At 47.0% G+C, this 8,506-nt stretch overlaps 1 protein-coding gene across 5 annotated transcripts in view; it reads right to left on the bottom strand.

The window, feature by feature from the left end:
• Positions 1 to 8,506, bottom strand: part of HPCAL1 (hippocalcin like 1) — a 126,892-nt gene that overhangs the window by 107,872 nt on the left and 10,514 nt on the right. The window contains exon 1 of one of the 5 annotated variants that reach the window (XM_037737265.1): positions 5,958 to 5,972. The exons of the other annotated variants lie outside the window; for them this stretch is intronic. The gene's annotated coding sequence lies outside the window, so the exon portion shown is untranslated. Of the gene's footprint in view, positions 1 to 5,957; positions 5,973 to 8,506 lie in introns of those variants that run through there. 5 annotated transcript variants of the gene reach the window in all.

Raw genomic sequence — 8,506 nt, 5'->3', positions numbered from 1 at the left:
TTTTAAAGACGGAGCCTTGCTCTGTCGCCCAAGCTAGAGTGCAATGGCATGATCTTGTCTCACTACAACCTCTGCCTCCTGGGTTCAAGCAATTCTCCTGCTTCAGCCTCCTGAGTAGCTGGGATTACAGGCGCATGCCACCACGCCTGGCTAATTTTTGTATTTTTAGTAGAGACAGGGTTTCACCACGTTGGTCAGCCTGGTCTCGAACTCCCAACCTCATGATCCGTCCTCCTTGGCCTCCTAAAGTGCTGGAATTACAGGCGTGAGCCACCACACCCGGCAGAATTGTACATTTTTAAATGGTGACTTTCATGGTATGTAAATTATATCTTATTATAATAACAACACTTTCTCCTGAAAAAAAAAATGCATCTCTCACAGATATGGTTTAGATGTCTCACCCAAATCTCACATTGAATTGTAATCCCCAGTATTGGGGATGAGGTCTGGTGGGAGATGATCATGCAGGTGTATTTCTCATGAATGTCTTTGCACCTTCCCTTGGTTCTGTCCTCGGGACAGTGAGTGAGTTCTCACAGATCTGGTTGTTTAAAGTGTGTGGCACCTCGCATTTTTCTCTCTCTTCTTGCTTCTGCATCTCCATGTGACATGTCTGCTCCCCCATCACCTTCCATCATGATTATAGCTTCTCAAGGCTGCCCTAGAAGCTGAGCAGATGCCAGCACCAGGCTTCCTGTGCAGCCTGAAGAACCATGAGACGATTAAACTTCTTCTCTTTGTAAATAACCCGTCTCAGGTATTTCTTTATAATAATGTGAGAATGGCCTAATACCCTCACCCTCTTCACTGATTTATTGTTTTCCACAGACTCATCACCTTCGAAGTATTACTATATTATACAACATAATCTACTTATTTAGTTTACTGTTGTTGCTCCCAGCTAGAAACAGAAGCCCTAAGAAGGCAGGTCTTCTGCCTAGATCATTCTCTTAGCACAGAGACTGGCACATACAGTAGGTAGTACGTGAATGAATGAATGAGTGAATGAATGAATGAATGGGAGCACCACCAAGGGGCCAGGTGGAGCCCACTGATGTGAGAGCACCTTTCCCTCCCCAGGGATTCCCTCTCCAGGCCTGTTCTCTGCTTAGACAGTGGCTACCAAACACAGGGTCCCTGTATGAATCTGCCTGCCCCACCCCACCTGCCCTTTAGCCCATCATCCCCTGAAAAGGTGATTACACAGCTGGCTGCTTGAGCGAAGCTGCTTGCTAAATCGATGCTCTGATTTAGGCCACGCCTGGCTGGCTGTGCTTGAACAGCGTTTTTCATCTGGGAGTCCAGCTCCCAGGCTGCCCAGTACATAATGGCAAGTTACTCCCCTGCCTGGCAGACAGAAAGACGGAGGAGATTGCATGCTCCCACAGCCACAGGGCTTGCAGCAAACACTGTCCCCATCTCCCCTGCAGGGCTCCAGGCCTCTCCTGTGGGCTGACATCTTGCAGAGGGAAAAGGAAAAACATGGGTTGACTCCAGATCGCTGGATGGAAAAGGGCAGAAGGCTCAGAACTCAAATTTCCACAAGGGGAGCCCCAGGGACCCTGTAGTTTGAGGCCCTCCGGGCCGGGGAAACAGGAGGTGAATATGGAAAGACTGACGATGACGATGTTGATGACGGTCCTTACACTGACACAGCACTTTAGAGTTTAGAAGAGTTTTAATGGCAACTATTATAAGCAGCCTGTGAAAGGGAGGCTGCATAAGTCCCATTTCACAGATAAGGAAATAGACGCTACGAAGCTGTGTCCATCCGAAGCATGATAGCGGTCCCGGCAGACCCAGCGGCCAGCTTGGAGAAGGCACAGGTGGGTGCTGTTCAAGCTTCAGGGAGGGTGGCAGGATAGGAACAGAGTCCATAGGGAGGCATTCATTTTCCTTTAAAAAGGATGGTCTTTCCACTACCTATTACATGGCAAGGGAGTGGGTCAGCCTCAGACAGCAGCCGTTCGCTGCCTTTAACCTCCCAAATGGAGTTGCAAGTGCCTCCTCCCTAGTCTCCAAGCCCATGGCACTTGGGGCCTGCGGTTTGTTTACTCATTCAGATCACAGCATCCTTTGCTGCTGGAAAACTGGGCCCACCCGGCAAATCACCGGCTGCACGTGGAGCCTGGGGTCTGTCACTATCTCCACGTCGCCGATGTCCAGCGCTCTCACCAACTCTGTCCACACCCATGTGCCGCCTAATCAGGCTTGTGACAAGGCCACTTGAGGACCCTACCACGTAACAGGCATGGGCAAAACAGGCTGTCCAGCACTGGGACTGCAGTAGACCCTTGCTGACCACAAACCCACAAAAGGGAGAAAGAGTGGTCACTGCCTTTTGCTCCTGAAATAACTGCAAAGACATAACTTCTGCAGGTGCGAGCCGGGGTTGGGGAGTCTGGGGTGGGGGTAGGGGAGCAGGACACCCACCTGGGACCTACAGTGGCTGCCGTTGCGAGATGCTGTGTTTCAGTGAGTTTGAGGATGCTGGCGCTGAACTGGATGAAAGGAGAAAGACTTGTCAATATGTGACAAGTCCCAGGAAGTGCAAAGAGCTTTTTTTCCAGCCCACCACCAAGCGACTGCCTTTAGAAACTATTAAATGTGGAGGGCCCCAAGAATATGCACAAATAGGATTTTTTTCGTGTATAAAATTATCAGAAGCAGACTGATAAAGCACTGTTCTCCATTCTGAAATATGCCTCTGCAGAATCATGCATGAAACAAAACAGTCGATGTTGTCCATCCAACAAGACACGCGCCCACTCGGCCCAGGGGACAGCGAGGCTCCGGGCCCCAGGTCTGGCTGTGGCTGACCGTGAATGTGAGCCAAGAACAGGTCTGCCCAGGTCCCCCTCGGGGTTCACGTGGTCTAGGATCACAACCATAATACAAGCTCCACCAGGGAAGGGGCTCCAATGGTCTTGCTCTACGTTGCAACCCCAGGGCCCAGGCCAGGGCTTGGCAATCCATGTATAATTGCTGAGGCCAGCATGGTGGCTCACACCTATAATCCCAGCACTTTTGGAGGCTGAGGCGGATGGATCACTTGAGGCCAGGAGTTGGAGACCAGCCTGGCCAACATGGTGAAACTCCATCTCTACTAAAAATACAAAAATTAGCCAGGCGTGGTAGAGTGTGCCTGTACTCCCAGCTACTCAGGAGGTTGAGGCAGGAGAATCACTTGAACCCGGGAGGCGGAGGATGCAGTAAGTTGAGATCGCACCACTGCACTCCAGCCTGGGAGACAGAGTCAGACCCTGTCTCCAAAATAAAAAAATAATGTTGAATTATTTGAAGGGGTAGTCATCATTCACATCAAAGCAGGCATGTCTAGCGTTAAGAGATTTTGTTGGTGAAGTTGCTGTTGCTGTTTTGGATAGGCGGTCATTGCATGGAAGTGTTTCTGGCAGGAAAAGGTAGAGTTACGTAGCATTCACTATGAGGCAAAGCAAAACAGGACAAAATTCTGTTGGAAATCACACTGTAAGTCAACGAAAACCTCTGATCTTTGTTGAGAAAAATTTAATTCACACACGCTATTGCAGAAAGATCACACCAAGTGAGCTGATTTCTTTTCCAGGACAACTGGGATACCCAGGAAACCGCAGGGACACACCTGTTCTCCATAGCAACCTACCTGTCTCCAGCGATAGGCGAGCAGGCTTCCTGCCTCCGTGTTAAATCTTGTAATAACCCGAGGGCCCAGAGTTTGAAAAGGACAACTGCTTTTTGAAAAAAAGCCATACTCATTTTTTTTAAAGTGGTATCATAGGTAAAGATCCTGAAATTATTTACCAGACGTGATGGAATTTTGCTGAAAATTACATTTTCCTTCTTCAGACAATAAATATGAACAGTAGACTATAAAGATGAGGTTCTTTCAATCTCTAATCCAAGAAACAGCAAGTAGCCACTGAGTGAGTGGTGAAGGCAACCTCTGCTTTTCTCGCATTTTTACAGCAATGTGATTTGCCTGGCAAGGCAGCCCAGCCTGAGCATCCCTCTCCTTCATTCACCCTGAAATTAATCTTTCATATTAGCCAATGTTTCTGATGGCTGGCCTCATCTTCATAACTTTCCACTGCTGACTCAACATCCTGGACTCAGATTAAACCTCTGAAAAACAATGGGGAGTCACAGCCCTAAACCCTTTGGAGAAAAGCCACTGAAAGTCAGACAGAGGCCTCACAAGGGCTGAGGTAGCCCTGCTTCCCAGCCAGCAAAGAAAGACGGTCAACCCAATGCCCACCATCTGAGCCACAGGGAGAGAAGGAAGATCACGGCCAGGAGTCTTCCATTCACAGGGGCTGGAGACTAGCATGTCCATTCTCTGGGGGTCGTGAGGAACAGGCAGGGAAGGAGAGCAGAAAAAGTTATTTTCAAAAAGGGAGCTAAAACGTATTAGAATGACAGACAAACAGTAAGGAGAAGATTCCTGGAAAAGCAGGAGCCATGAACAGTGACACAGTGACAGTGGGGGCTGGTGGTATCAGGACACAAAACCACTTCATTAAAACACCCAAGGTTCAAACAGCAGGCGCCGACATGGCTCCTTCCAGGTCAACAAATGAAATGAACGCCCAAATTCAAGCACACAAAAAAGAAAAACCATATTCTAGATAATGAACAAACCCTAAACTACGCCACAATGAATTGGTGAATTTCCTGGAAGACTCTGAATGGTTGTTTGTTTTTGTTTTTGTTTTTTTTTTGAGAGCAAGTCTCTCACTCTGTTGCCCAGGCTGGAGTGCAGTGGCATGATCTCAAGTCACTGCAACCTCCACCTCCCAGGCTTAAGCAATTCTCGTGCCTCAGTCTCCCGAGTAGCTGAGACTACCAGCATGAGCCACCATGCCCAGCTCATTTTTGTATTTTTAGTAGAGGTAGGGTTTCACCATGTTGGCCAGGCGGGTCTCGACCTCCTGATCTCAGGTGATCCACCTGCCTCAGCCTCCCAAAGTGCTGGGATTACAGACATGAGCCACCACACTTGGACTGAACATTTTTCTTTATATCCCAGGTAACAGATTTGCTCAGTATTGAATTTCAATGCAGTGAACAAATTTTAATAAGGGATTATGATAAATTTCCATTAATTTAAATAATCACAAGTATGGAAATTATGGATTCCAGCCAGTCTGACTGTAACAAGAAAGTTTGCTAAGCAAATTAAGAGGGTAAACATGGGATGGGTATTTGGAGTTCTTCCTAAAGCCTTTTTTCCAATTGCAAAAATAATAAATGCCCACTGGTGAAAATTTAGAATGTGGCAAAACGTGAAAGAGCAAGAAAGACCCATGATCCCAGGTGATGTGACCACTGCTAACGCTTTGGTGTATTTCCTTCCCATCCATTTTCTCTGACTTTCTTCCCCCCCAAACCCAGGACTGAAATGAAACTGTCTGCGTAATTCTTTCTCTTGCTTCCCAGCCCCACATTTGGGAGAAATGTTTAAATGGCTGATTTTCATCTCTTTATACCAACTATTTACTACCCACTCTCCTAATCAAATCGATATAATACCTGCTATCCTTCTACCGCTAACGTACTCATTTCAAATAATTCTTAGCAATTCATTTAAAAAAACCAATTTGAAGATCTAGTCAGTAGTTTACATTACTACATATACTTTTGTCTGAAAATAATACAATTATTTGTCCTTTATGATAGTCCCTAGTTCTGACTTTTCTCTAATTCACAACTAGTTAAGAAGGTCGGCTGACCAGTTTCTTACATAATCAGTACCATCACCTCCCAAGAGGAATATAAAGACATCACTAAAATGAGGAAAGCAACAAGCCTGGCAGTGGTTTTTCTTCCGAGAGCATCCTCTTAAGGGGACAGTAAACAGCTTCTAAATAAGGCACCCCATCTACAGCGTAAGACCTTAGCTGACTGCCAACCTTCTTCAATGCTCCCACGGTGAATCCCCCACTGCAGCCACTCACCTCTGTCTCCCCTTATCCCATGAGCCCCCATCTTCTTAATCTCAGCCTCCTTAATACAGGAAGTTAACAGAAAAGGTTGAATGGTGAGCTGAGTGCACGAAACCAACCCACAGAGCTCACTTCCCTCATTTCCAACCTTAGAATCTTCCCATCACCACCCCCCCACCCCACTAACCTCTCCTAATCTGTGCTACGCAAATATGTTCCTCAATATTATCAGTTCCTTCTGAATCATAATGCTGCCTCTTAAGATGGCAGTTGCTAAGGTGCCTGCATTTTATAAGGGGTTTTATTTTTATTTATTTCTTTCTTTTTTTCCAAAGATGGAGTCTTGCTCTGTCTTCCAGGCTGGAGTGCAGTGGCACAATCTCGGCTCACTGCAACCTCCGCCTCCCGGGTTGAAGCTATTCTCCTGCCTCAGCCTCCCAGGTAGCTGGGATTACAGGTGCCCACCACCACACCCAGCTAATTTTTATATGTTTAGTAGAGTTGGGGTTTCACCACATTGGCCAGGCTGGTCTTGAACTTCCAACCTCATGATCCGCCCGCCTCGGCCTCCCAAAGTGCTGGGATCACAGGCATGAGCCATCGCATCTGGCCCAAGGGGTTTCATTTTTTTTTTTGCAGTCAATTTAGCTAGGGAAATTCTCTCTTTGCTCTATGTTGAATGTACATAAAATGCAAGTCTGCATTTTTAAACATCTTTCCTGAATTGTAGAGCTGACAGAGGATTTAGAGGCTGTTCAACCCTAAGCCCCATTTGTCAGATGAGGGAACTGAGATCTGGAGAGGCAATGTCCCCGGGGCCAAGTCGAAGCCAGACATCAATGATGGGATGGGAGTCACTCTGCCAATCCTAAAGCCTTGTTGACTTCCAGACCACTGTCCCACAATGTTAACAAATGCATAAAACAACTCTCACCAATTGACTTCAAACGTCAAATAGCTACTCAGACCTGCAAAGCCAGCCCTCAAGCACGGTGTGACATTTTATCAAGGCACCCGCCATCCTACAGTTAAGGAATTGGGAGATGGTTTGGTCGCACATTTGAGCATTGTATTCCAGGCTCTGTGCCAGGAATGGGGGGTCACCAAGGAGAAATCCACAGGGTCCTACCTAAAGTAGGCTTCCACCCTGGGAGAGGTAGATAAGCAGTAAGGTCAGCCTCAGCTAGAATAATTTGTCTTCCCTGGAGGACCAAAGGAGGGCTCCACAGAGCAGGTAACACTGGCTTACTCCTGGGCCTGAAAGAATATGTGAGATTCTCCCAAAATCTTCAGATCAGTGATTCTCATGGAGACCCTTTCAGAAGAATCACACTCCACCATCATCCACTTGGGTTCTTTATGCCCACACTCATCCGGTCCTGACTCCTGTAATTACCACACCAACAGCAGAAAACCCACAAAGAACAGCTAACTCAGCAGGAATGCCATGTGAAGCAGTGGCAGAGGTTGAGAGGCACCATGATATTGGTGACAGTGATGGCGATGGTGGTGATTCCAGTGACAGTGATGATGATAGTGATGGTGATGATGATGGGGATGGGGACGATATGATGATGGTGATGGTGACAATGGTGATGGTGATGATGGTGGTGATCATAGTGATGATGATAGTGATGGTGGTGATGATGATGAGGATGGGGACAACAGTGATGATGGTGGTGATGGTAATGATGGTGATGGTGATGACAGTGATGATAGTGATGGTGATGACAACGATAGTGATGGTGAATGATGATGATGACAGTGACAGTGATGGGGATGGGGATGATAGTGATGATGATGGTGATGGAGAATGGTGATGACGGTGATGGTGATGGGGATGGGGTGATACTGATGATGATGATGGAGAATGGTGATGATGGGGATGGAGATGACAGTGATGATGATGGTGATGGAGAATGGTGATGATGGTGGTGATGATGATGGGGATAGGAATGATAGCGATGATGATGATGGTGATGGAGAATGGTGATAATGGTGGTGATGATGATGGGGATGGAGAATGGTGATAATGATGGTGATGATGATGGGGATGGAGATGATAGCGATGATGATGATGGGGATGGAGAATGGTGATAATGGTGGTGATGATGATGGGGATGGAGAATGGTGATAATGGTGGTGATGATGATGGGGATGGGGATGATAGTGATGATGATGGAGAATGGTGATGATGACAGTGATAATGATGGTGATGGTGCTGGTGATGATGACGGGGATAGGGATGATAGTGATGATGATGATGGAGATGGAGAATGGTTGATGATGGTGATGATGGGGATGGAGATGACAGTGATGATGATGGGGATGGAGAATGGTTGATGATGGTGATGATGATGGGGATGATAGTGATGATGATGACGACAGTGATGGTGATGATGATGGGGATGGGGATGATAGCGATGATGGTGATGAAGAATGGTGATAATGGTGGTGATGATGATGGGGATGGGGATGAAAGTGATGACGATGGTGATGGAGAATGGTGATGATGACAGCGATAATGATGGTGATGGTGGTGGTGGTGATGATGGGGATGG

Source organism: Cebus imitator, unplaced genomic scaffold (genome assembly GCF_001604975.1).
Source record: "Cebus imitator isolate Cc_AM_T3 unplaced genomic scaffold, Cebus_imitator-1.0 Scaffold1, whole genome shotgun sequence".
NCBI classification, from domain to species: Eukaryota; Metazoa; Chordata; class Mammalia; order Primates; family Cebidae; genus Cebus; species Cebus imitator.
Note: the sequence above shows the minus strand (reverse complement) of the source record. Positions and strands in the feature narration are given on the sequence as shown.